General features: G+C 52.1%; 10 non-coding genes and 1 pseudogene across 10 annotated transcripts; all 11 read right to left on the bottom strand.

The window, feature by feature from the left end:
• Positions 1 to 1763: 1763 nt before the first annotated feature.
• Positions 1764 to 1955, bottom strand: LOC132831649 (U2 spliceosomal RNA). The gene has a single exon (XR_009646606.1). It is a non-coding gene; the product is annotated as a U2 spliceosomal RNA (small nuclear RNA).
• Positions 1956 to 3768: 1813 nt separating this feature from the next.
• On the bottom strand, positions 3769 to 3947 carry LOC132831938 (U2 spliceosomal RNA; annotated as a pseudogene).
• Positions 3948 to 9720: 5773 nt separating this feature from the next.
• LOC132831869 (U2 spliceosomal RNA) lies at positions 9721 to 9912 on the bottom strand. The gene has a single exon (XR_009646819.1). It is a non-coding gene; the product is annotated as a U2 spliceosomal RNA (small nuclear RNA).
• Positions 9913 to 11724: 1812 nt separating this feature from the next.
• On the bottom strand, positions 11725 to 11916 carry LOC132831868 (U2 spliceosomal RNA). The gene has a single exon (XR_009646818.1). It is a non-coding gene; the product is annotated as a U2 spliceosomal RNA (small nuclear RNA).
• Positions 11917 to 13728: 1812 nt separating this feature from the next.
• On the bottom strand, positions 13729 to 13920 carry LOC132831867 (U2 spliceosomal RNA). Its single transcript, XR_009646817.1, has one exon. It is a non-coding gene; the product is annotated as a U2 spliceosomal RNA (small nuclear RNA).
• A 1813-nt stretch (positions 13921 to 15733) lies between these two features.
• LOC132831921 (U2 spliceosomal RNA) lies at positions 15734 to 15925 on the bottom strand. Its single transcript, XR_009646871.1, has one exon. It is a non-coding gene; the product is annotated as a U2 spliceosomal RNA (small nuclear RNA).
• A 1813-nt stretch (positions 15926 to 17738) lies between these two features.
• Positions 17739 to 17930, bottom strand: LOC132831914 (U2 spliceosomal RNA). Its single transcript, XR_009646864.1, has one exon. It is a non-coding gene; the product is annotated as a U2 spliceosomal RNA (small nuclear RNA).
• A 1797-nt stretch (positions 17931 to 19727) lies between these two features.
• LOC132831637 (U2 spliceosomal RNA) lies at positions 19728 to 19919 on the bottom strand. The gene has a single exon (XR_009646595.1). It is a non-coding gene; the product is annotated as a U2 spliceosomal RNA (small nuclear RNA).
• Positions 19920 to 21730: 1811 nt separating this feature from the next.
• Positions 21731 to 21922, bottom strand: LOC132831625 (U2 spliceosomal RNA). The gene has a single exon (XR_009646584.1). It is a non-coding gene; the product is annotated as a U2 spliceosomal RNA (small nuclear RNA).
• Positions 21923 to 23722: 1800 nt separating this feature from the next.
• Positions 23723 to 23914, bottom strand: LOC132831900 (U2 spliceosomal RNA). Its single transcript, XR_009646850.1, has one exon. It is a non-coding gene; the product is annotated as a U2 spliceosomal RNA (small nuclear RNA).
• A 1811-nt stretch (positions 23915 to 25725) lies between these two features.
• On the bottom strand, positions 25726 to 25917 carry LOC132831863 (U2 spliceosomal RNA). Its single transcript, XR_009646813.1, has one exon. It is a non-coding gene; the product is annotated as a U2 spliceosomal RNA (small nuclear RNA).
• Positions 25918 to 27174: the final 1257 nt, after the last annotated feature.

Genomic DNA, 27174 nt, shown 5'->3' with positions numbered 1-27174 from the left:
TCAGTTGATGATATTCAAAGTTCCTTTATTTCCCTTACCGTCTACCTTCCTTCCAAGATATCCAACAGACCGGAAGATCACTCTGCAGCAGTCGCTGTGCTTTCCCCGGGCTTTTCTGTCCATCTGTTACGTAGCCGCGTAGGTCGCGCTGACGACCAATCAGATGGCACGGGCCGGAGCCACGCACGTCAGGTCGACTGCAGAGAGGTTTCTCCCGGTGATCGGGGACAGCGGCGGCGGCAGGGTCATTCATTCCCCCGGCAGGGTCATTCATTCCCCGGCATCTACAAGATTCACCAGAATTCCTCAGGCAGCACCTTGCAAACCCATGGCCAACGCAGCCTCGAAGGATGACGGCAGCAGATCCACGGGAACACCACCATTCGCAAGTTCTCCCCCCCCCCCCGAGGCACTCGCTGTCCTGAATTGCAAATATGTCTTTGTTCCTCCGGTGTTACCGGGTCAAAATCGGGAATCCCCGCCCAAACAGCATCGCGGGGCTACCGACAGCACTTGGACTGCAGCGGTTCGAGAGAGCAGCTCACCACCAGGCTGATCTCGGCATGGGCGAGAAATGTTGGCCTTGACGGAAAGATCCTATTCATTGCCTCCCCTTGTGTTGGTGTAGCTTGCCCATAAATGCCAATCATCGTTTCCCTCACGTACAGGATTCGCTCCTCGGCATTCCGCATCAATCCGAAAAGTTGCGAAAAGCGAATTACGTCCGTGCACCTTTCTTTATCGTCCACTCTCAATATCCTCTCTACTTGTATCCGACTCTCTGGAGAATGGGGAGGGAGCTGATCTCCCCGTGTAAACATGTCACGCTGCAAGCGCGCCTCATCACCACCAGCAGCTCGATTCGACATCTCCGTTCACATTGCTGCAGATCGCTGACAACATTATAATCCGACCCAGTTGACAAACTGACAACTGTTTCGCTACTTGCACCGCAAATGATGACAAATCGTTCCAAATCGTACGGGTGGCACAGTGGATCAGTGGTTAGTACGGCTGCCTGGTGGCACCAGGGAGCTGAAGCCAGTTCCAGCCTTGGGCGATCGTCTGCGTGAATAATCTTTACGTACAGACGTAGCTACTAAAGCAGGTCGCTTCCGTACAGTAGTTTGCGAAGAAACAAACAGAGATGGGGGTTTCACTCTATTCAGGAAACAGACTAAAGACATTTCTTTCTTGTTCAAGAAAATATAGGATAAATTTGTTGCCTCGGGGGGTGGGGGGGGGGGGCGGGGGGGTTGGGAAGGGGCTGTGGGGGCTGATCTGATAGCCATTTGACATTGGCTGAGTCATGGGATCCCACAACCTGATTTGACTGTGTTAAAAATCCCACAACACCAGGTTCAGCCCAACGGGGTTCTTTGAAATTACAGCAGTCACCCCACCCCCCGCCACCGCCGTACCATCGGTGGGATACGTTCCAAGAACGACCGCAGAAGCCCAAACGGCAGACAAGGGCAAATCCATTCATTTAAATTGGCAAGTTACCTTCCTGGCAGGCCCCTGGTTCCAGAATGTTCCCTGTAGCACGTTGGGGTTACCCCTGTCCTGGCTTTCAGCGTGCTGCACCTTCATCAGGTAACTGCAGAGCAGGTTCATAAGACAGAAAACCCGTAACAAAAGACGATAGTTTCCTGAAACTGAAAAGACAAGAGATGCAACAATCACTGACTGCCATCAACACGGCAAACTAGCAAAGGCAAGAGATTCACATTGCATTCACCTGCTTTTGAACTTGGGTAAGCGTTGGGTGCACCATTCCTGGAAACACTGCAATACCAGGCTGATACATGGAGAGGACAGAGCAAGCCCTTAAGCCATCTCCCTGCTCCAAAAATCCATTTAATACAAACACTCCCACCTTCGGGAGATATCAGCGATTAAACTGATAAGAACAGAAACTACACATATTCCAAGCCAAAAGGCCGAGAAGCGATAGCACATCAATACTCCAACGGTGGAGGTCATATTTGCTGACTATCCTTTCCATCAGTTTGATGATATTCAAAGTTCCTTTATTCCCTTACCGTCTACCTTCCTTCCAAGATATCCAACCAGACCGGAAGATCACTCTGCAGCAGTCGCTGTGCTTTCCCCGTGCTTTTCTCTCCATCTGTTACGTAGCCGCGTAGGTCGCGCTGACGACCAATCAGATGGCACGGGCCGGAGCCACCGCACGTCAGGTCGACTGCAGAGAGGTTTCTCCCGGTGATCGGGGACAGCGGCGGCGGCAGGGTCATTCATTCCCCGGCAGGGTCATTCATTCCCCCGGCATCTACAAGATTCACCAGAATTCCTCAGGCAGCACCTTGCAAACCCATGGCCAACGCAGCCTCGAAGGATGACGGCAGCAGATCCACGGGAACACCACCATTCGCAAGTTCTCCCCCCCCCCCCGAGACACTCGCTGTCCTGAATTGCAAATATGTCTTTGTTCCTCCGGTGTTACCGGGTCAAAATCGGGATCCCCGCCCAAACAGCATCGCGGGGCTACCGACAGCACTTGGACTGCAGCGGTTCGAGAGAGCAGCTCACCACCAGGCTGATCTTGGCATGGGCGAGAAATGTTGGCCTTGACGGAAAGATCCTATTCATTGCCTCCCCTTGTGTTGGTGTAGCTTGCCCATAAATGCCAATCATCGTTTCCCTCACGTACAGGATTCGCTCCTCGGCATTCCGCATCAATCCGAAAAGTTGCGAAAAGCGAATTACGTCCGTGCACCCTTTCTTTATCGTCCACTTTCAATATCCTCTCTACTTGTATCCGACTCTCTGTGGAGAATGGGGAGGGAGCTGATCTCCCCGTGTAAACATGTCACGCTGCAAGCGCGCCTCATCACCACCAGCAGCTCGATTCGACATCTCCGTTCACATTGCTGCAGATCGCTGACAACATTATAATCCGACCCAGTTGACAAACTGACAACTGTTTCGCTACTTGCACCGCAAATGATGACAAATCGTTCCAAATCGTACGGGTGGCACAGTGGATCAGTGGTTAGTACGGCTGCCTGTGGCACCAGGGAGCTGAAGCCAGTTCCAGCCTTGGGCGATCGTCTGCGTGAATAATCTTTACGTACAGACGTAGCTACTAAAGCAGGTCGCTTCCGTACAGTAGTTTGCGAAGAAACAAACAGATGGGGGTTTCACTCTATTCAGGAAACAGACCAAAGACATTTCTTTCTTGTTCAAGAAAATATTAGGATAAATTTGTTGCCTCGGGGTGGGGGGGGAGGCGGGGGGGTTGGGAAGGGGCTGTGGGGGCTGATCTGATAGCCATTTGACATTGGCTGAGTCATGGGATCCCACAACCTGATTTGACTGTGTTAAAAATCCCACAACACCAGGTTTCAGCCCAACGGGGTTCTTTGAAATTACAGCAGTCACCCCACCCCCCGCCACCGCCGTACCATCGGTGGGATACGTTCCAAGAACGACCACAGAAGCCCAAAACGGCAGACAAGGGCAAATCCATCATTTAAATTGGCAAGTTACCTTCCTGGCAGGCCCCTGGTTCAGAATGTTCCCTGTAGCACGTTGGGGTTACCCCTGTCCTGGCTTTCAGCGTGCTGCACCTTCATCAGGTAACTGCAGAGCAGCTTCATAAGACAGAAAACCCGTAACAAAAGACGATAGTTTCCTGCAACTGAAAAGACAATAGATGCAACAATCACTGACTGCCATCAACACGGCAAACTAGCAAAGGCAAGAGATTCACATTGCATTCACCTGCTTTTGAACTTGGGTAAGCGTGGGTGCACCATTCCTGGAAACACTGCAATACCAGGCTGATACATGGAGAGGACAGAGCAAGCCCTGAAGCCATCTCCCTGCTCCAAAAATCCATTTAATACAAACACTCCCACCTTCGGGAGATATCAGCGATTAAACTGATAAGAACAGAAACTTTTTTTTTATTTCAAAAATATACTTTATTCATAAAATATGCATAGAATAATTTGATACACTGTACATTAGGTAATGCCATTCATATTTCCACATTTACATACACAGCTCCGAATTATCATTATTCCATACAGATCAGTGCATCTCTCACTCATATATTGAGCTGAGGCGTCAGCAGAGCCCAAATGACTGCATGGGCCCCCTGCTTTTCTTTCGACAGGCAGATGTTAAACGGTGGTCTTTCCCACCGCGCCTTGGCGGCAGCTGCCCCAAGCTTCAGCGCGTCCCTCAACACGTAGTCCTGGACCTTGGAATGTGCCAGTCTGCAACACTCAGTCGGGGTCAACTCCTTCAGCTGGAAGATCAACAGGTTTCGGACCGCCCAGAGAGCGTCCTTCACCGAGTTGATGATCCTCCAGGCGCAGTTGATGTTCGTCTCGGTGTGCGTCCCGGGGAACAGGCCGTAGAGCACGGAGTCCCGTGTCACGGCGCTGCTCGGGACGAACCTCGACAAATACCACTGCATTCCTCTCCAGACTTCCTCTGCATAGGCACATTCCAGAAGGAGGTGTGTGACAGTCTCGTCCCCCCCGCAGCCGCTTCGAGGGCAGCGTGCGGTGCGGCTGAGAGTCCGGGCGTGCATAAACGATCTCACAGGTAGAGCCCTTTCTCACCACCAGCCAAGCCATGTCTTGGTGCTTGTTGGAAAGTTCTGGCGATGAGGCATTCTGCCAAATTGCTTTGACAGTCTGCTCAGGGAACCACTCAACAGGATCCGCCCTCTCCTTTTCCCCGAAGGGTCTCGAGGACGCTACGTGCTGACCACTTCCTGATGGACTTGTGGTCAAAGGTGTTTTTCTTCAGAAATTTCTCCACGAAGGACAGGTGGTACGGAACGGTCCAACTACTCGGAGCGTTCCGCGGCAGCGAGGCCAGGCCCATCCTTCGCAACACCGGGGACAGGTAGAACCTCAGTACGTAGTGACACTTGGTGTTTGCGTACCGGGGATCCACACACAGCTTGATGCAGCCACACACAAAGGTGGCCATCAGGGTGAGGGTGGCATTGGGTGTATTTTTTCCCCCGTTGCCCAGATCTTTGTACAGTGAGTCCCTTCGGACCCGGTCCATCTTTGAACTCCATATGAACTGGAAGATGGCCCGGGCGACTGCAGCGGCGCAGGTTCTGGGAATAGGCCAGACCTGTGCCACGTACAACAGCAATGACAGTGCCTCACACCTGATGACCAGGCTTTTTCCCGTGATGGAGAGCAACCGTAGCCTCCATCTGCCCAGTTTCTGCCTCACTTTACTGATACGCTCCTCCCAAGACTTGGCGCACGCCCCAGCCCCTCCGAACCAAATACCCAGCACCTTCAGGTGGGCGGTCCTGACGGTGAAGGGGATCGAGGATTGGTCGGCCCAGTTCCCGAAGAGCATGGCCTCGCTCTTGCCTCGGTTTACCTTGGCCCCCGAGGCCCGTTCGAACTGGTCACAAATGCACATGAGTCTGCGCACGGACAGCGGATCCGAGCAGAAAACGGCGACGTCATCCATGTACAGGGAGGCCTTAACCTGCTGGCCCCCGCTGCCCGGAATAGTCACCCCTCTCAGGCTCGCATCCTTCCTGATGGACTCGGCAAATGGCTCTATGCAGCACACAAACAAGGCTGGAGAGAGAGGGCAGCCCTGCCTGACTCCAGATCTGACTGGGAAGCTATCTGATTCCCACCCATTGATTGAGACTGCACTTACGATGTTGGTGTAGAGCAGTCTGATCCAATTGCAGATTCCCTCCCCAAAGCCCATTTTGGAGAGAACATCTCTCATATACATGTGTGATATCCTGTCAAAGGCTTTCTCCTGGTCCAGGCTGATCAGGCAGGCGTCCAACCCTCTGTCCTGCACGTAGGCGATCGTATCCCTGAGGAGTGCGAGACTCTCAGCGATCTTCCTGCCTGGCACAGCACAGGTTTGGTCAGGGTGAATCACCGACCCCAGAGCAGACCTGACCCGGTTGGCAATTACCTTTGACAGGATTTTGTAATCTGCATTCAACAGTGTGATCGGTCTCCAATTTTTGAGTTCCTCCCTCTCCCCCTTCCGCTTATAGATGAGGGTGATGATGCCTTTCCTCATGGATTCGCTCATGGTACCTGCCCGAAGCATACTGACATACACCTCCAGCAGGTCCTGGCCAATCAAGTCCCACAGAGCGGAATAGAGCTCGACCGGTAAGCCATCGCTTCCGGGAGTTTTATTCTTTTCGAAGGACTCGAGGGCCTTGGTCAGCTCGTCCAGAGATAGCGGCTGGTCCAGCCTCTCGCGTGTTCTGTCGTCTAAGACCTCCGTGATAGACGACAGGAACGACTGGGAGGCCGCGCTGTCGGTCGGCTTCGCGTCATACAGACTGGCATAGAAGGATTTACTGATCCTCATGACGTCAGCCTGAGATGACGTTGTCGAGCCGTCTTCTTCCTTCAGGCTGCTGAGCACAGAGCTCTCTTTGTGCACCTTCTGGAAGAAGAAACGTGAGCACGTCTCGTCCTGCTCCACCGAGCGGACCCTGGACCGGAAGATTATCTTGGAGGCCTCTGAGGCAAAGAGCGAGGCTTGCTGGCCCTTCACCTCCTTGAGGTCCTCCGTGACATCGACCCCCATCGTCTGCAGCAGGAGCAGGTTCTGCATACTTTCCTGGAGCTGGGACAGTTTTCCCCGCCTCTCTCTCGCCTCCTGAACACCTTTGAGGATGAAGAACCTCTTGATGTTCCCTTTAACTGTTTCCCACCAGTCTGCTGGAGACTCAAAGAGGGGCTTCACGGTTCTCCAACCTGCGTAGTCCCTCTTGAGCTCCTCAATGTTTCCCGGGGTCAACAGCTTAGTGTTCAGCTTCCATGTTCCCTTACCCGCCCGCTGCTCGTCCTGTAGGTGACAGTCGGCCAGCAGGAGGCAGTGGTCAGAGAAGAACACCGGCTTGACGTCGGTGGATCTGACCGAGAGCGTTCGGGACACAAACAGGTAATCTATCCTTGAGCGGATAGACCCGTCTGCCCGTGACCAGGTGTATCTACGCTGCGCTCCGTCTGCAGGGGTGCTGAAGACGTCGTGCAGCTTGGCATCTTTTACCGCGTCCATCAGGGCTCTGACGTGGCGTCCAGTTTACTGTCCCTTCCGCCGGATCGTCCATCTGCATCAATGATACAGTTGAAGTCTCCGGCCAGAATGACCGGCCTGGACGTAGCCAGCAACAGTGGAAGCTGCTGCAGGACGGCCAACCGTTCACTCTTACCCACTGGGGCGTACACATTGATCAGTCTCAGGGGAGCATTCCTGTACATAACGTCGGCGACGAGGAGGCGCCCGCCCACCACCTCCTTAACCTCGGAGATGGTGAAGTTGCTTCCTCGCAACAGGATACCCAGGCCGGAGGCGCGGCTATCGTTGCCCCCCGACCAAACTGACTGCCCATGGGCCCACAAGCTCGACCATCTCCTGTAGCTGCTGAGGTGCGGTATCCCACACTCCTGCAGAAACAGGAGGTCGGCTTTAACGCTGGCCAGGAAGGCCATCGTTGAAACACATCGCGTAGCCGATTTGATGCTACGCACATTGATGCTGGCAACTTTAAACCCCATTTTAACAATTTACAAGGTTAATAGTGTCCATTTGCTGCTGGTCTTGCTCCTCTGGGGTAGCTGCGTGCATCCCCGTGGTGACGGCAAACTGCTGGACCATCCCAGGGCTGAGGTAGCTGTCCGGCTCCACGCTGGAGCCATTTCCCGCTCTGGTGTCTTTGTGTCAAGCCCAGGGTCCGCACCGTCCAGTTCTCCATCTGACAGTGGGGCTGTCACAGGACCGCTGCTCCCAGTTACCTGGAGCTGTGGGCCGGTGGACACCTCTTGGTTCTCACCGGGTAGGGGGAGGCCTTTATTAAACTGATAAGAACAGAAACTACACATATTCCAAGCCAAAAGGCCGAGAAGCGATAGCACATCAATACTCCAACGGTGGAGGTCATATTTGCCGACTATCCTTTCCATCAGTTTGATGATATTCAAAGTTCCTTTATTCCCTTACCGTCTACCTTCCTTCCAAGATATCCAACCAGACCGGAAGATCACTCTGCAGCAGTCGCTGTGCTTTACCCGTGGTTTTCTGTTACGTAGCCGCGTAGGTCGCGCTGACGACCAATCAGATGGCACGGGCCGGAGCCACTGCACGTCAGGTCGACTGCAGAGAGGTTTCTCCCGGTGATCGGGGACAGCGGCGGCGGCAGGGTCATTCATTCCCCGGCAGGGTCATTCATTCCCCCGGCATCTACAAGATTCACCAGAATTCCTCAGGCAGCACCTTGCAAACCCATGGCCAACGCAGCCTCGAAGGATGACGGCAGCAGATCCACGGGAACACCACCATTCGCAAGTTCTCCCCCGCGCCGAGGCACTCGCTGTCCTGAATTGCAAATATGTCCTTGTTCCTCCGGTGTTACCGGGTCAAAATCGGGAATCCCCGCCCAAACAGCATCGCCGGGCTACCGACAGCACTTGGACTGCAGCGGTTCGAGAGAGCAGCTCACCACCAGGCTGATCTCGGCATGGGCGAGAAATGTTGGCCTTGACGGAAAGATCCTATTCATTGCCTCCCCTTGTGTTGGTGTAGCTTGCCCATAAATGCCAATCATCGTTTCCCTCACGTACAGGATTCGCTCCTCGGCATTCCGCATCAATCCGAAAAGTTGCGAAAAGCGAATTACGTCCGTGCACCCTTTCTTTATCGTCCACTTTCAATATCCTCTCTACTTGTATCCGACTCTCTGTGGAGAAGGGGAGGGAGCTGATCTCCCCGTGTAAACATGTCACGCTGCAAGCGTGCCTCATCACCACCAGCAGCTCGATTCGACATCTCCGTTCACATTGCTGCAGATCGCTGACAACATTATAATCCGACCCAGTTGACAAACTGACAACTGTTTCGCTACTTGCACCGCAAATGATGACAAATCGTTCCAAATCGTACGGGTGGCACAGTGGATCAGTGGTTAGTACGGCTGCCTGGTGGCACCAGGGAGCTGAAGCCAGTTCCAGCCTTGGGCGATCGTCTGCGTGAATAATCTTTACGTGCAGACGTAGCTACTAAAGCAGGTCGCTTCCGTACAGTAGTTTGCGAAGAAACAAACAGAGATGGGGGTTTCACTCTATTCAGGAAACAGACCAAAGACATTTCTTTCTTGTTCAAGAAAATATTAGGATAAATTTGTTGCCTCGGGGTTGGAGGGGGAGGCGGGGGGGTTGGGAAGGGGCTGTGGGGGCTGATCTGATAGCCATTTGACATTGGCTGAGTCATGGGATCCCACAACCTGATTTGACTGTGTTAAAAATCCCACAACACCAGGTTCAGCCCAACGGGGTTCTTTGAAATTACAGCAGTCACCCCACCCCCCGCCACCGCCGTACCATCGGTGGGATACGTTCCAAGAACGACCGCAGAAGCCCAAAACGGCAGACAAGGTCAAATCCATTCATTCAAATTGGCAAGTTACCTTCCTGGCAGGCCCCTGGTTCCAGAATGTTCCCTGTAGCACGTTGGGGTTACCCCTGTCCTGGCTTTCAGCGTGCTGCACCTTCATCAGGTAACTGCAGAGCAGGTTCATAAGACAGAAAACCCGTAACAAAAGACGATAGTTTCCTGCAACTGAAAAGACAATAGATGCAACAATCACTGACTGCCATCAACACGGCAAACTAGCAAAGGCAAGAGATTCACATTGCATTCACCTGCTTTTGAACTTGGGTAGGCGTTGGGTGCACCATTCCTGGAAACACTGCAATACCAGGCTGATACATGGAGAGGACAGAGCAAGCCCTGAAGCCATCTCCCTGCTCCAAAAATCCATTTAATACAAACACTCCCACCTTCGGGAGATATCAGCGATTAAACTGATAAGAACAGAAACTACACATATTCCAAGCCAAAAGGCCGAGAAGCGATAGCACATTAATACTCCAACGGTGGAGGTCATATTTGCCGACTATCCTTTCCATCAGTTTGATGATATTCAAAGTTCCTTTATTCCCTTACCGTCTACCTTCCTTCCAAGATATCCAACCAGACCGGAAGATCACTCTGCAGCAGTCGCTGTGCTTTACCCGTGGTTTTCTGTTACGTAGCCGCGTAGGTCGCGCTGACGACCAATCAGATGGCACGGGCCGGAGCCACCGCACGTCAGGTCGACTGCAGAGAGGTTTCTCCCGGTGATCGGGGACAGCGGCGGCGGCAGGGTCATTCATTCCCCCGGCAGGGTCATTCATTCCCCCGGCATCTACAAGATTCACCAGAATTCCTCAGGCAGCACCTTGCAAACCCATGGCCAACGCAGCCTCGAAGGATGACGGCAGCAGATCCACGGGAACACCACCATTCGCAAGTTCTCCCCCGCGCCGAGGCACTCGCTGTCCTGAATTGCAAATATGTCCTTGTTCCTCCGGTGTTACCGGGTCAAAATCGGGAATCCCCGCCCAAACAGCATCGCGGGGCTACCGACAGCACTTGGACTGCAGCGGTTCGAGAGAGCAGCTCACCACCAGGCTGATCTCGGCATGGGCGAGAAATGTTGGCCTTTACGGAAAGATCCTATTCATTGCCTCCCCTTGTGTTGGTGTAGCTTGCCCATAAATGCCAATCATCGTTTCCCTCACGTACAGGATTCGCTCCTCGGCATTCCGCATCAATCCGAAAAGTTGCGAAAAGCGAATTACGTCCGTGCACCCTTTCTTTATCGTCCACTTTCAATATCCTCTCTACTTGTATCCGACTCTCTGTGGAGAATGGGGAGGGAGCTGATCTCCCCGTGTAAACATGTCACGCTGCAAGCGTGCCTCATCACCACCAGCAGCTCGATTCGACATCTCCGTTCACATTGCTGCAGATCGCTGACAACATTATAATCCGACCCAGTTGACAAACTGACAACTGTTTCGCTACTTGCACCGCAAATGATGACAAATCGTTCCAAATCGTACGGGTGGCACAGTGGATCAGTGGTTAGTACGGCTGCCTGGTGGCACCAGGGAGCTGAAGCCAGTTCCAGCCTTGGGCGATCGTCTGCGTGAATAATCTTTACGTGCAGACGTAGCTACTAAAGCAGGTCGCTTCCGTACAGTAGTTTGCGAAGAAACAAACAGAGATGGGGGTTTCACTCTATTCAGGAAACAGACCAAAGACATTTCTTTCTTGTTCAAGAAAATATTAGGATAAATTTGTTGCCTCGGGGTTGGAGGGGGAGGCGGGGGGGTTGGGAAGGGGCTGTGGGGGCTGATCTGATAGCCATTTGACATTGGCTGAGTCATGGGATCCCACAACCTGATTTGACTGTGTTAAAAATCCCACAACACCAGGATTCAGCCCAACGGGGTTCTTTGAAATTACAGCAGTCACCCCACCCCCCGCCACCGCCGTACCATCGGTGGGATACGTTCCAAGAACGACCGCAGAAGCCCAAAACGGCAGACAAGGTCAAATCCATTCATTCAAATTGGCAAGTTACCTTCCTGGCAGGCCCCTGGTTCCAGAATGTTCCCTGTAGCACGTTGGGGTTACCCCTGTCCTGGCTTTCAGCGTGCTGCACCTTCATCAGGTAACTGCAGAGCAGGTTCATAAGACAGGAAACCCGTAACAAAAGACGATAGTTTCCTGCAACTGAAAAGACAATAGATGCAACAATCACTGACTGCCATCAACACGGCAAACTAGCAAAGGCAAGAGATTCACATTGCATTCACCTGCTTTTGAACTTGGGTAGGCGTTGGGTGCACCATTCCTGGAAACACTGCAATACCAGGCTGATACATGGAGAGGACAGAGCAAGCCCTGAAGCCATCTCCCTGCTCCAAAAATCCATTTAATACAAACACTCCCACCTTCGGGAGATATCAGCGATTAAACTGATAAGAACAGAAACTACACATATTCCAAGCCAAAAGGCCGAGAAGCGATAGCACATTAATACTCCAACGGTGGAGGTCATATTTGCCGACTATCCTTTCCATCAGTTTGATGATATTCAAAGTTCCTTTATTCCCTTACCGTCTACCTTCCTTCCAAGATATCCAACCAGACCGGAAGATCACTCTGCAGCAGTCGCTGTGCTTTACCCGTGGTTTTCTGTTACGTAGCCGCGTAGGTCGCGCTGACGACCAATCAGATGGCACGGGCCGGAGCCACTGCACGTCAGGTCGACTGCAGAGAGGTTTCTCCCGGTGATCGGGGACAGCGGCGGCGGCAGGGTCATTCATTTCCCCGGCAGGGTCATTCATTCCCCCGGCATCTACAAGATTCACCAGAATTCCTCAGGCAGCACCTTGTAAACCCATGGCCAACGCAGCCTCGAAGGATGACGGCAGCAGATCCACGGGAACACCACCATTCGCAAGTTCTCCCCCGCGCCGAGGCACTCGCTGTCCTGAATTGCAAATATGTCTTTGTTCCTCCGGTGTTACCGGGTCAAAATCGGGAATCCCCGCCCAAACAGCATCGCGGGGCTACCGACAGCACTTGGACTGCAGCGGTTCGAGAGAGCAGCTCACCACCAGGCTGATCTCGGCATGGGCGAGAAATGTTGGCCTTTACGGAAAGATCCTATTCATTGCCTCCCCTTGTGTTGGTGTAGCTTGCCCATAAATGCCAATCATCGTTTCCCTCACGTACAGGATTCGCTCCTCGGCATTCCGCATCAATCCGAAAAGTTGCGAAAAGCGAATTACGTCCGTGCACCCTTTCTTTATCGTCCACTTTCAATATCCTCTCTACTTGTATCCGACTCTCTGTGGAGAATGGGGAGGGAGCTGATCTCCCCGTGTAAACATGTCACGCTGCAAGCGTGCCTCATCACCACCAGCAGCTCGATTCGACATCTCCGTTCACATTGCTGCAGATCGCTGACAACATTATAATCCGACCCAGTTGACAAACTGACAACTGTTTCGCTACTTGCACCGCAAATGATGACAAATCGTTCCAAATCGTACGGGTGGCACAGTGGATCAGTGGTTAGTACGGCTGCCTGGTGGCACCAGGGAGCTGAAGCCAGTTCCAGCCTTGGGCGATCGTCTGCGTGAATAATCTTTACGTGCAGACGTAGCTACTAAAGCAGGTCGCTTCCGTACAGTAGTTTGCGAAGAAACAAACAGAGATGGGGGTTTCACTCTATTCAGGAAACAGACCAAAGACATTTCTTTCTTGTTCAAGAAAATATTAGGATAAATTTGTTGCCTCGGGGTTGGAGGGGGAGGCGGGGGGGTTGGGAAGGGGCTGTGGGGGCTGATCTGATAGCCATTTGACATTGGCTGAGTCATGGGATCCCACAACCTGATTTGACTGTGTTAAAAATCCCACAACACCAGGGTTCAGCCCAACGGGGTTCTTTGAAATTACAGCAGTCACCCCACCCCCCGCCACCGCCGTACCATCGGTGGGATACGTTCCAAGAACGACCGCAGAAGCCCAAAACGGCAGACAAGGTCAAATCCATTCATTCAAATTGGCAAGTTACCTTCCTGGCAGGCCCCTGGTTCCAGAATGTTCCCTGTAGCACGTTGGGGTTACCCCTGTCCTGGCTTTCAGCGTGCTGCACCTTCATCAGGTAACTGCAGAGCAGGTTCATAAGACAGGAAACCCGTAACAAAAGACGATAGTTTCCTGCAACTGAAAAGACAATAGATGCAACAATCACTGACTGCCATCAACACGGCAAACTAGCAAAGGCAAGAGATTCACATTGCATTCACCTGCTTTTGAACTTGGGTAGGCGTTGGGTGCACCATTCCTGGAAACACTGCAATACCAGGCTGATACATGGAGAGGACAGAGCAAGCCCTGAAGCCATCTCCCTGCTCCAAAAATCCATTTAATACAAACACTCCCACCTTCGGGAGATATCAGCGATTAAACTGATAAGAACAGAAACTACACATATTCCAAGCCAAAAGGCCGAGAAGCGATAGCACATCAATACTCCAACGGTGGAGGTCATATTTGCCGACTATCCTTTCCATCAGTTTGATGATATTCAAAGTTCCTTTATTCCCTTACCGTCTACCTTCCTTCCAAGATATCCAACCAGACCGGAAGATCACTCTGCAGCAGTCGCTGTGCTTTACCCGTGGTTTTCTGTTACGTAGCCGCGTAGGTCGCGCTGACGACCAATCAGATGGCACGGGCCGGAGCCACCGCACGTCAGGTCGACTGCAGAGAGGTTTCTCCCGGTGATCGGGGACAGCGGCGGCGGCAGGGTCATTCATTCCCCCGGCAGGGTCATTCATTCCCCCGGCATCTACAAGATTCACCAGAATTCCTCAGGCAGCACCTTGCAAACCCATGGCCAACGCAGCCTCGAAGGATGACGGCAGCAGATCCACGGGAACACCACCATTCGCAAGTTCTCCCCCGCGCCGAGGCACTCGCTGTCCTGAATTGCAAATATGTCCTTGTTCCTCCGGTGTTACCGGGTCAAAATCGGGAATCCCCGCCCAAACAGCATCGCGGGGCTACCGACAGCACTTGGACTGCAGCGGTTCGAGAGAGCAGCTCACCACCAGGCTGATCTCGGCATGGGCGAGAAATGTTGGCCTTGACGGAAAGATCCTATTCATTGCCTCCCCTTGTGTTGGTGTAGCTTGCCCATAAATGCCAATCATCGTTTCCCTCACGTACAGGATTCGCTCCTCGGCATTCCGCATCAATCCGAAAAGTTGCGAAAAGCGAATTACGTCCGTGCACCCTTTCTTTATCGTCCACTTTCAATATCCTCTCTACTTGTATCCGACTCTCTGTGGAGAATGGGGAGGGAGCTGATCTCCCCGTGTAAACATGTCACGCTGCAAGCGTGCCTCATCACCACCAGCAGCTCGATTCGACATCTCCGTTCACATTGCTGCAGATCGCTGACAACATTATAATCCGACCCAGTTGACAAACTGACAACTGTTTCGCTACTTGCACCGCAAATGATGACAAATCGTTCCAAATCGTACGGGTGGCACAGTGGATCAGTGGTTAGTACGGCTGCCTGGTGGCACCAGGGAGCTGAAGCCAGTTCCAGCCTTGGGCGATCGTCTGCGTGAATAATCTTTACGTGCAGACGTAGCTACTAAAGCAGGTCGCTTCCGTACAGTAGTTTGCGAAGAAACAAACAGAGATGGGGGTTTCACTCTATTCAGGAAACAGACCAAAGACATTTCTTTCTTGTTCAAGAAAATATTAGGATAAATTTGTTGCCTCGGGGTTGGGGGGGGAGGCGGGGGGGTTGGGAAGGGGCTGTGGGGGCTGATCTGATAGCCATTTGACATTGGCTGAGTCATGGGATCCCACAACCTGATTTGACTGTGTTAAAAATCCCACAACACCAGGTTTCAGCCCAACGGGGTTCTTTGAAATTACAGCAGTCACCCCACCCCCCCGCCACCGCCGTACCATCTGTGGGATACGTTCCAAGAACGACCGCAGAAGCCCAAAACGGCAGACAAGGTCAAATCCATTCATTCAAATTGGCAAGTTACCTTCCTGGCAGGCCCCTGGTTCCAGAATGTTCCCTGTAGCACGTTGGGGTTACCCCTGTCCTGGCTTTCAGCGTGCTGCACCTTCATCAGGTAACTGCAGAGCAGGTTCATAAGACAGAAAACCCGTAACAAAAGACGATAGTTTCCTGCAACTGAAAAGACAATAGATGCAACAATCACTGACTGCCATCAACACGGCAAACTAGCAAAGGCAAGAGATTCACATTGCATTCACCTGCTTTTGAACTTGGGTAGGCGTTGGGTGCACCATTCCTGGAAACACTGCAATACCAGGCTGATACATGGAGAGGACAGAGCAAGCCCTTAAGCCATCTCCCTGCTCCAAAAATCCATTTAATACAAACACTCCCACCGTCGGGAGATATCAGCGATTAAAGTGATAAGAACAGAAACTACACATATTCCAAGCCAAAAGGCCGAGAAGCGATAGCACATTAATACTCCAACGGTGGAGGTCATATTTGCCGACTATCCTTTCCATCAGTTTGATGATATTCAAAGTTCCTTTATTCCCTTACCGTCTACCTTCCTTCCAAGATATCCAACCAGACCGGAAGATCACTCTGCAGCAGTCGCTGTGCTTTACCCGTGGTTTTCTGTTACGTAGCCGCATAGGTCGCGCTGACGACCAATCAGATGGCACGGGCCGGAGCCACCGCACGTCAGGTCGACTGCAGAGAGGTTTCTCCCGGTGATCGGGGACAGCGGCGGCGGCAGGGTCATTCATTCCCCCGGCAGGGTCATTCATTCCCCCGGCATCTACAAGATTCACCAGAATTCCTCAGGCAGCACCTTGTAAACCCATGGCCAACGCAGCCTCGAAGGATGACGGCAGCAGATCCACGGGAACACCACCATTCGCAAGTTCTCCCCCGCGCCGAGGCACTCGCTGTCCTGAATTGCAAATATGTCCTTGTTCCTCCGGTGTTACCGGGTCAAAATCGGGAATCCCCGCCCAAACAGCATCGCGGGGCTACCGACAGCACTTGGACTGCAGCGGTTCGAGAGAGCAGCTCACCACCAGGCTGATCTCGGCATGGGCGAGAAATGTTGGCCTTGACGGAAAGATCCTATTCATTGCCTCCCCTTGTGTTGGTGTAGCTTGCCCATAAATGCCAATCATCGTTTCCCTCACGTACAGGATTCGCTCCTCGGCATTCCGCATCAATCCGAAAAGTTGCGAAAAGCGAATTACGTCCGTGCACCCTTTCTTTATCGTCCACTTTCAATATCCTCTCTACTTGTATCCGACTCTCTGTGGAGAATGGGGAGGGAGCTGATCTCCCCGTGTAAACATGTCACGCTGCAAGCGTGCCTCATCACCACCAGCAGCTCGATTCGACATCTCCGTTCACATTGCTGCAGATCGCTGACAACATTATAATCCGACCCAGTTGACAAACTGACAACTGTTTCGCTACTTGCACCGCAAATGATGACAAATCGTTCCAAATCGTACGGGTGGCACAGTGGATCAGTGGTTAGTACGGCTGCCTGGTGGCACCAGGGAGCTGAAGCCAGTTCCAGCCTTGGGCGATCGTCTGCGTGAATAATCTTTACGTGCAGACGTAGCTACTAAAGCAGGTCGCTTCCGTACAGTAGTTTGCGAAGAAACAAACAGAGATGGGGGTTTCACTCTATTCAGGAAACAGACCAAAGACATTTCTTTCTTGTTCAAGAAAATATTAGGATAAATTTGTTGCCTCGGGGTTGGGGGGGGGGGGCGGGGGGGTTGGGAAGGGGCTGTGGGGGCTGATCTGATAGCCATTTGACATTGGCTGAGTCATGGGATCCCACAACCTGATTTGACTGTGTTAAAAATCCCACAACACCAGGGTTCAGCCCAACGGGGTTCTTTGAAATTACAGCAGTCACCCCACCCCCCGCCACCGCCGTACCATCGGTGGGATACGTTCCAAGAACGACCGCAGAAGCCCAAAAAGGCAGACAAGGGCAAATCCATTCATTCAAATTGGCAAGTTACCTTCCTGGCAGGCCCCTGGTTCCAGAATGTTCCCTGTAGCACGTTGGGGTTACCCCTGTCCTGGCTTTCAGCGTGCTGCACCTTCATCAGGTAACTGCAGAGCAGGTTCATAAGACAGAAAACCCGTAACAAAAGACGATAGTTTCCTGCAACTGAAAAGACAATAGATGCAACAATCACTGACTGCCATCAACACGGCAAACTAGCAAAGGCAAGAGATTCACATTGCATTCACCTGCTTTTGAACTTGGGTAAGCGTTGGGTGCACCATTCCTGGAAACACTGCAATACCAGGCTGATACATGGAGAGGACAGAGCAAGCCCTTAAGCCATCTCCCTGCTCCAAAAATCCATTTAATACAAACACTCCCACCTTCGGGAGATATCAGCGATTAAAGTGATAAGAACAGAAACTACACATATTCCAAGCCAAAAGGCCGAGAAGCGATAGCACATTAATACTCCAACGGTGGAGGTCATATTTGCCGACTATCCTTTCCATCAGTTTGATGATATTCAAAGTTCCTTTATTCCCTTACCGTCTACCTTCCTTCCAAGATATCCAACCAGACCGGAAGATCACTCTGCAGCAGTCGCTGTGCTTTCCCCGTGCTTTTCTGTCCATCTGTTACGTAGCCGCGTAGGTCGCGCTGACGACCAATCAGATGGCACGGGCCGGAGCCACCGCACGTCAGGTCGACTGCAGAGAGGTTTCTCCCGGTGATCGGGGACAGCGGCGGCGGCAGGGTCATTCATTCCCCCCGCATCTACAAGATTCACCAGAATTCCTCAGGCAGCACCTTGCAAACCCATGGCCAACGCAGCCTCGAAGGATGACGGCAGCAGATCCACGGGAACACCACCATTCGCAAGTTCTCCCCCCCCGCCGAGGCACTCGCTGTCCTGAATTGCAAATATGTCCTTGTTCCTCCGGTGTTACCGGGTCAAAATCGGGAATCCCCGCCCAAACAGCATCGCGGGGCTACCGACAGCACTTGGACTGCAGCGGTTCGAGAGAGCAGCTCACCACCAGGCTGATCTCGGCATGGGCGAGAAATGTTGGCCTTGACGGAAAGATCCTATTCATTGCCTCCCCTTGTGTTGGTGTAGCTTGCCCATAAATGCCAATCATCGTTTCCCTCACGTACAGGATTCGCTCCTCGGCATTCCGCATCAATCCGAAAAGTTGCGAAAAGCGAATTACGTCCGTGCACCCTTTCTTTATCGTCCACTTTCAATATCCTCTCTACTTGTATCCGACTCTCTGTGGAGAATGGGGAGGGAGCTGATCTCCCCGTGTAAACATGTCACGCTGCAAGCGCGCCTCATCACCACCAGCAGCTCGATTCGACATCTCCGTTCACATTGCTGCAGATCGCTGACAACATTATAATCCGACCCAGTTGACAAACTGACAACTGTTTCGCTACTTGCACCGCAAATGATGACAAATCGTTCCAAATCGTACGGGTGGCACAGTGGATCAGTGGTTAGTACGGCTGCCTGGTGGCACCAGGGAGCTGAAGCCAGTTCCAGCCTTGGGCGATCGTCTGCGTGAATAATCTTTACGTACAGACGTAGCTACTAAAGCAGGTCGCTTCCGTACAGTAGTTTGCGAAGAAACAAAACAGAGATGGGGGTTTCACTCTATTCAGGAAACAGACTAAAGACATTTCTTCCTTGTTCAAGAAAATATTAGGATAAATTTGTTGCCTCGGGGTGGGGGGGGGGGGGGTGTTGGGAAGGGGCTGTGGGGGCTGATCTGATAGCCATTTGACATTGGCTGAGTCATGGGATCCCACAACCTGATTTGACTGTGTTAAAAATCCCACAACACCAGGTTTCAGCCCAACGGGGTTCTTTGAAATTACAGCAGTCACCCCACCCCCCGCCACCGCCGTACCATCGGTGGGATACGTTCCAAGAACGACCGCAGAAGCCCAAAACGGCAGACAAGGTCAAATCCATTCATTCAAATTGGCAAGTTACCTTCCTGGCAGGCCCCTGGTTCCAGAATGTTCCCTGTAGCACGTTGGGGTTACCCCTGTCCTGGCTTTCAGCGTGCTGCACCTTCATCAGGTAACTGCAGAGCAGGTTCATAAGACAGAAAACCCGTAACAAAAGACGATAGTTTCCTGCAACTGAAAAGACAATAGATGCAACAATCACTGACTGCCATCAACACGGCAAACGAGCAAAGGCAAGAGATTCACATTGCATTCACCTGCTTTTGAACTTGGGTAGACGTTGGGTGCACCATTCCTGGAAACACTGCAATACCAGGCTGATACATGGAGAGGACAGAGCAAGCCCTTAAGCCATCTCCCTGCTCCAAAAATCCATTTAATACAAACACTCCCACCTTCGGGAGATATCAGCGATTAAACTGATAAGAACAGAAACTACACATATTCCAAGCCAAAAGGCCGAGAAGCGATAGCACATTAATACTCCAACGGTGGAGGTCATATTTGCCGACTATCCTTTCCATCAGTTTGATGATATTCAAAGTTCCTTTATTCCCTTACCGTCTACCTTCCTTCCAAGATATCCAACCAGACCGGAAGATCACTCTGCAGCAGTCGCTGTGCTTTACCCGTGGTTTTCTGTTACGTAGCCGCGTAGGTCGCGCTGACGACCAATCAGATGGCACGGGCCGGAGCCACTGCACGTCAGGTCGACTGCAGAGAGGTTTCTCCCGGTGATCGGGGACAGCGGCGGCGGCAGGGTCATTCATTTCCCCGGCAGGGTCATTCATTCCCCCGGCATCTACAAGATTCACCAGAATTCCTCAGGCAGCACCTTGTAAACCCATGGCCAACGCAGCCTCGAAGGATGACGGCAGCAGATCCACGGGAACACCACCATTCGCAAGTTCTCCCCCCGCCGAGGCACTCGCTGTCCTGAATTGCAAATATGTCCTTGTTCCTCCGGTGTTACCGGGTCAAAATCGGGAATCCCCGCCCAAACAGCATCGCGGGGCTACCGACAGCACTTGGACTGCAGCGGTTCGAGAGAGCAGCTCACCACCAGGCTGATCTCGGCATGGGCGAGAAATGTTGGCCTTGACGGAAAGATCCTATTCATTGCCTCCCCTTGTGTTGGTGTAGCTTGCCCATAAATGCCAATCATCGTTTCCCTCACGTACAGGATTCGCTCCTCGGCATTCCGCATCAATCCGAAAAGTTGCGAAAAGCGAATTACGTCCGTGCACCCTTTCTTTATCGTCCACTTTCAATATCCTCTCTACTTGTATCCGACTCTCTGTGGAGAATGGGGAGGGAGCTGATCTCCCCGTGTAAACATGTCACGCTGCAAGCGTGCCTCATCACCACCAGCAGCTCGATTCGACATCTCCGTTCACATTGCTGCAGATCGCTGACAACATTATAATCCGACCCAGTTGACAAACTGACAACTGTTTCGCTACTTGCACCGCAAATGATGACAACTCGTTCCAAATCGTACGGGTGGCACAGTGGATCAGTGGTTAGTACGGCTGCCTGGTGGCACCAGGGAGCTGAAGCCAGTTCCAGCCTTGGGCGATCGTCTGCGTGAATAATCTTTACGTGCAGACGTAGCTACTAAAGCAGGTCGCTTCCGTACAGTAGTTTGCGAAGAAACAAACAGAGATGGGGGTTTCACTCTATTCAGGAAACAGACCAAAGACATTTCTTTCTTGTTCAAGAAAATATTAGGATAAATTTGTTGCCTCGGGGTTGGGGGGGGAGGCGGGGGGGTTGGGAAGGGGCTGTGGGGGCTGATCTGATAGCCATTTGACATTGGCTGAGTCATGGGATCCCACAACCTGATTTGACTGTGTTAAAAATCCCACAACACCAGGGTTCAGCCCAACGGGGTTCTTTGAAATTACAGCAGTCACCCCACCCCCCGCCACCGCCGTACCATCGGTGGGATACGTTCCAAGAACGACCGCAGAAGCCCAAAACGGCAGACAAGGGCAAATCCATTCATTCAAATTGGCAAGTTACCTTCCTGGCAGGCCCCTGGTTCCAGAATGTTCCCTGTAGCACGTTGGGGTTACCCCTGTCCTGGCTTTCAGCGTGCTGCACCTTCATCAGGTAACTGCAGAGCAGGTTCATAAGACAGAAAACCCGTAACAAAAGACGATAGTTTCCTGCAACTGAAAAGACAATAGATGCAACAATCACTGACTGCCATCAACACGGCAAACTAGCAAAGGCAAGAGATTCACATTGCATTCACCTGCTTTTGAACTTGGGTAAGCGTTGGGTGCACCATTCCTGGAAACACTGCAATACCAGGCTGATACATGGAGAGGACAGAGCAAGCCCTTAAGCCATCTCCCTGCTCCAAAAATCCATTTAATACAAACACTCCCACCTTCGGGAGATATCAGCGATTAAACTGATAAGAACAGAAACTACACATATTCCAAGCCAAAAGGCCGAGAAGCGATAGCACATTAATACTCCAACGGTGGAGGTCATATTTGCCGACTATCCTTTCCATCAGTTTGATGATATTCAAAGTTCCTTTATTCCCTTACCGTCTACCTTCCTTCCAAGATATCCAACCAGACCGGAAGATCACTCTGCAGCAGTCGCTGTGCTTTCCCCGTGCTTTTCTGTCCATCTGTTACGTAGCCGCGTAGGTCGCGCTGACGACCAATCAGATGGCACGGGCCGGAGCCACCGCACGTCAGGTCGACTGCAGAGAGGTTTCTCCCGGTGATCGGGGACAGCGGCGGCGGCAGGGTCATTCATTCCCCCGGCATCTACAAGATTCACCAGAATTCCTCAGGCAGCACCTTGCAAACCCATGGCCAACGCAGCCTCGAAGGATGACGGCAGCAGATCCACGGGAACACCACCATTCGCAAGTTCTCCCCCCCCGCCGAGGCACTCGCTGTCCTGAATTGCAAATATGTCCTTGTTCCTCCGGTGTTACCGGGTCAAAATCGGGAATCCCCGCCCAAACAGCATCGCGGGGCTACCGACAGCACTTGGACTGCAGCGGTTCGAGAGAGCAGCTCACCACCAGGCTGATCTCGGCATGGGCGAGAAATGTTGGCCTTGACGGAAAGATCCTATTCATTGCCTCCCCTTGTGTTGGTGTAGCTTGCCCATAAATGCCAATCATCGTTTCCCTCACGTACAGGATTCGCTCCTCGGCATTCCGCATCAATCCGAAAAGTTGCGAAAAGCGAATTACGTCCGTGCACCCTTTCTTTATCGTCCACTTTCAATATCCTCTCTACTTGTATCCGACTCTCTGTGGAGAATGGGGAGGGAGCTGATCTCCCCGTGTAAACATGTCACGCTGCAAGCGCGCCTCATCACCACCAGCAGCTCGATTCGACATCTCCGTTCACATTGCTGCAGATCGCTGACAACATTATAATCCGACCCAGTTGACAAACTGACAACTGTTTCGCTACTTGCACCGCAAATGATGACAAATCGTTCCAAATCGTACGGGTGGCACAGTGGATCAGTGGTTAGTACGGCTGCCTGGTGGCACCAGGGAGCTGAAGCCAGTTCCAGCCTTGGGCGATCGTCTGCGTGAATAATCTTTACGTACAGACGTAGCTACTAAAGCAGGTCGCTTCCGTACAGTAGTTTGCGAAGAAACAAAACAGAGATGGGGGTTTCACTCTATTCAGGAAACAGACTAAAGACATTTCTTTCTTGTTCAAGAAAATATTAGGATAAATTTGTTGCCTCGGGGGTGGGGGGGGGGGGGGGGGGTTGGGAAGGGGCTGTGGGGGCTGATCTGATAGCCATTTGACATTGGCTGAGTCATGGGATCCCACAACCTGATTTGACTGTGTTAAAAATCCCACAACACCAGGTTTCAGCCCAACGGGGTTCTTTGAAATTACAGCAGTCACCCCACCCCCCGCCACCGCCGTACCATCGGTGGGATACGTTCCAAGAACGACCGCAGAAGCCCAAAACGGCAGACAAGGTCAAATCCATTCATTCAAATTGGCAAGTTACCTTCCTGGCAGGCCCCTGGTTCCAGAATGTTCCCTGTAGCACGTTGGGGTTACCCCTGTCCTGGCTTTCAGCGTGCTGCACCTTCATCAGGTAACTGCAGAGCAGGTTCATAAGACAGAAAACCCGTAACAAAAGACGATAGTTTCCTGCAACTGAAAAGACAATAGATGCAACAATCACTGACTGCCATCAACACGGCAAACGAGCAAAGGCAAGAGATTCACATTGCATTCACCTGCTTTTGAACTTGGGTAGACGTTGGGTGCACCATTCCTGGAAACACTGCAATACCAGGCTGATACATGGAGAGGACAGAGCAAGCCCTTAAGCCATCTCCCTGCTCCAAAAATCCATTTAATACAAACACTCCCACCTTCGGGAGATATCAGCGATTAAACTGATAAGAACAGAAACGACACATATTCCAAGCCAAAAGGCCGAGAAGCGATAGCACATTAATACTCCAACGGTGGAGGTCATATTTGCCGACTATCCTTTCCATCAGTTTGATGATATTCAAAGTTCCTTTATTCCCTTACCGTCTACCTTCCTTCCAAGATATCCAACCAGACCGGAAGATCACTCTGCAGCAGTCGCTGTGCTTTACCCGTGGTTTTCTGTTACGTAGCCGCGTAGGTCGCGCTGACGACCAATCAGATGGCACGGGCCGGAGCCACTGCACGTCAGGTCGACTGCAGAGAGGTTTCTCCCGGTGATCGGGGACAGCGGCGGCGGCAGGGTCATTCATTCCCCGGCAGGGTCATTCATTCCCCCGGCATCTACAAGATTCACCAGAATTCCTCAGGCAGCACCTTGTAAACCCATGGCCAACGCAGCCTCGAAGGATGACGGCAGCAGATCCACGGGAACACCACCATTCGCAAGTTCTCCCCCGCGCCGAGGCACTCGCTGTCCTGAATTGCAAATATGTCCTTGTTCCTCCGGTGTTACCGGGTCAAAATCGGGAATCCCCGCCCAAACAGCATCGCGGGGCTACCGACAGCACTTGGACTGCAGCGGTTCGAGAGAGCAGCTCACCACCAGGCTGATCTCGGCATGGGCGAGAAATGTTGGCCTTGACGGAAAGATCCTATTCATTGCCTCCCCTTGTGTTGGTGTAGCTTGCCCATAAATGCCAATCATCGTTTCCCTCACGTACAGGATTCGCTCCTCGGCATTCCGCATCAATCCGAAAAGTTGCGAAAAGCGAATTACGTCCGTGCACCCTTTCTTTATCGTCCACTTTCAATATCCTCTCTACTTGTATCCGACTCTCTGTGGAGAATGGGGAGGGAGCTGATCTCCCCGTGTAAACATGTCACGCTGCAAGCGTGCCTCATCACCACCAGCAGCTCGATTCGACATCTCCGTTCACATTGCTGCAGATCGCTGACAACATTATAATCCGACCCAGTTGACAAACTGACAACTGTTTCGCTACTTGCACCGCAAATGATGACAAATCGTTCCAAATCGTACGGGTGGCACAGTGGATCAGTGGTTAGTACGGCTGCCTGGTGGCACCAGGGAGCTGAAGCCAGTTCCAGCCTTGGGCGATCGTCTGCGTGAATAATCTTTACGTGCAGACGTAGCTACTAAAGCAGGTCGCTTCCGTACAGTCGTTTGCGAAGAAACAAACAGAGATGGGGGTTTCACTCTATTCAGGAAACAGACCAAAGACATTTCTTTCTTGTTCAAGAAAATATTAGGATAAATTTGTTGCCTCGGGGTTGGGGGGGGAGGCGGGGGGGTTGGGAAGGGGCTGTGGGGGCTGATCTGATAGCCATTTGACATTGGCTGAGTCATGGGATCCCACAACCTGATTTGACTGTGTTAAAAATCCCACAACACCAGGGTTCAGCCCAACGGGGTTCTTTGAAATTACAGCAGTCACCCCACCCCCCGCCACCGCCGTACCATCGGTGGGATACGTTCCAAGAACGACCGCAGAAGCCCAAAACGGCAGACAAGGGCAAATCCATTCATTCAAATTGGCAAGTTACCTTCCTGGCAGGCCCCTGGTTCCAGAATGTTCCCTGTAGCACGTTGGGGTTACCCCTGTCCTGGCTTTCAGCGTGCTGCACCTTCATCAGGTAACTGCAGAGCAGGTTCATAAGACAGAAAACCCGTAACAAAAGACGATAGTTTCCTGCAACTGAAAAGACAATAGATGCAACAATCACTGACTGCCATCAACACGGCAAACTAGCAAAGGCAAGAGATTCACATTGCATTCACCTGCTTTTGAACTTGGGTAAGCGTTGGGTGCACCATTCCTGGAAACACTGCAATACCAGGCTGATACATGGAGAGGACAGAGCAAGCCCTTAAGCCATCTCCCTGCTCCAAAAATCCATTTAATACAAACACTCCCACCTTCGGGAGATATCAGCGATTAAACTGATAAGAACAGAAACTACACATAGTCCAAGCCAAAAGGCCGAGAAGCGATAGCACATTAATACTCCAACGGTGGAGGTCATATTTGCCGACTATCCTTTCCATCAGTTTGATGATATTCAAAGTTCCTTTATTCCCTTACCGTCTACCTTCCTTCCAAGATATCCAACCAGACCGGAAGATCACTCTGCAGCAGTCGCTGTGCTTTCCCCGTGCTTTTCTGTCCATCTGTTACGTAGCCGCGTAGGTCGCGCTGACGACCAATCAGATGGCACGGGCCGGAGCCACCGCACGTCAGGTCGACTGCAGAGAGGTTTCTCCCGGTGATCGGGGACAGCGGCGGCGGCAGGGTCATTCATTCCCCCGGCATCTACAAGATTCACCAGAATTCCTCAGGCAGCACCTTGCAAACCCATGGCCAACGCAGCCTCGAAGGATGACGGCAGCAGATCCACGGGAACACCACCATTCGCAAGTTCTCCCCCCCGCCGAGGCACTCGCTGTCCTGAATTGCAAATATGTCCTTGTTCCTCCGGTGTTACCGGGTCAAAATCGGGAATCCCCGCCCAAACAGCATCGCGGGGCTACCGACAGCACTTGGACTGCAGCGGTTCGAGAGAGCAGCTCACCACCAGGCTGATCTCGGCATGGGCGAGAAATGTTGGCCTTGACGGAAAGATCCTATTCATTGCCTCCCCTTGTGTTGGTGTAGCTTGCCCATAAATGCCAATCATCGTTTCCCTCACGTACAGGATTCGCTCCTCGGCATTCCGCATCAATCCGAAAAGTTGCGAAAAGCGAATTACGTCCGTGCACCCTTTCTTTATCGTCCACTTTCAATATCCTCTCTACTTGTATCCGACTCTCTGTGGAGAATGGGGAGGGAGCTGATCTCCCCGTGTAAACATGTCACGCTGCAAGCGCGCCTCATCACCACCAGCAGCTCGATTCGACATCTCCGTTCACATTGCTGCAGATCGCTGACAACATTATAATCCGACCCAGTTGACAAACTGACAACTGTTTCGCTACTTGCACCGCAAATGATGACAAATCGTTCCAAATCGTACGGGTGGCACAGTGGATCAGTGGTTAGTACGGCTGCCTGGTGGCACCAGGGAGCTGAAGCCAGTTCCAGCCTTGGGCGATCGTCTGCGTGAATAATCTTTACGTACAGACGTAGCTACTAAAGCAGGTCGCTTCCGTACAGTAGTTTGCGAAGAAACAAAACAGAGATGGGGGTTTCACTCTATTCAGGAAACAGACTAAAGACATTTCTTCCTTGTTCAAGAAAATATTAGGATAAATT

Source organism: Hemiscyllium ocellatum, chromosome 33 (genome assembly GCF_020745735.1).
Source record: "Hemiscyllium ocellatum isolate sHemOce1 chromosome 33, sHemOce1.pat.X.cur, whole genome shotgun sequence".
Lineage (NCBI taxonomy): Eukaryota > Metazoa > Chordata > Chondrichthyes > Orectolobiformes > Hemiscylliidae > Hemiscyllium > Hemiscyllium ocellatum.
This window is presented reverse-complemented; position numbering and strand designations above follow the sequence as displayed.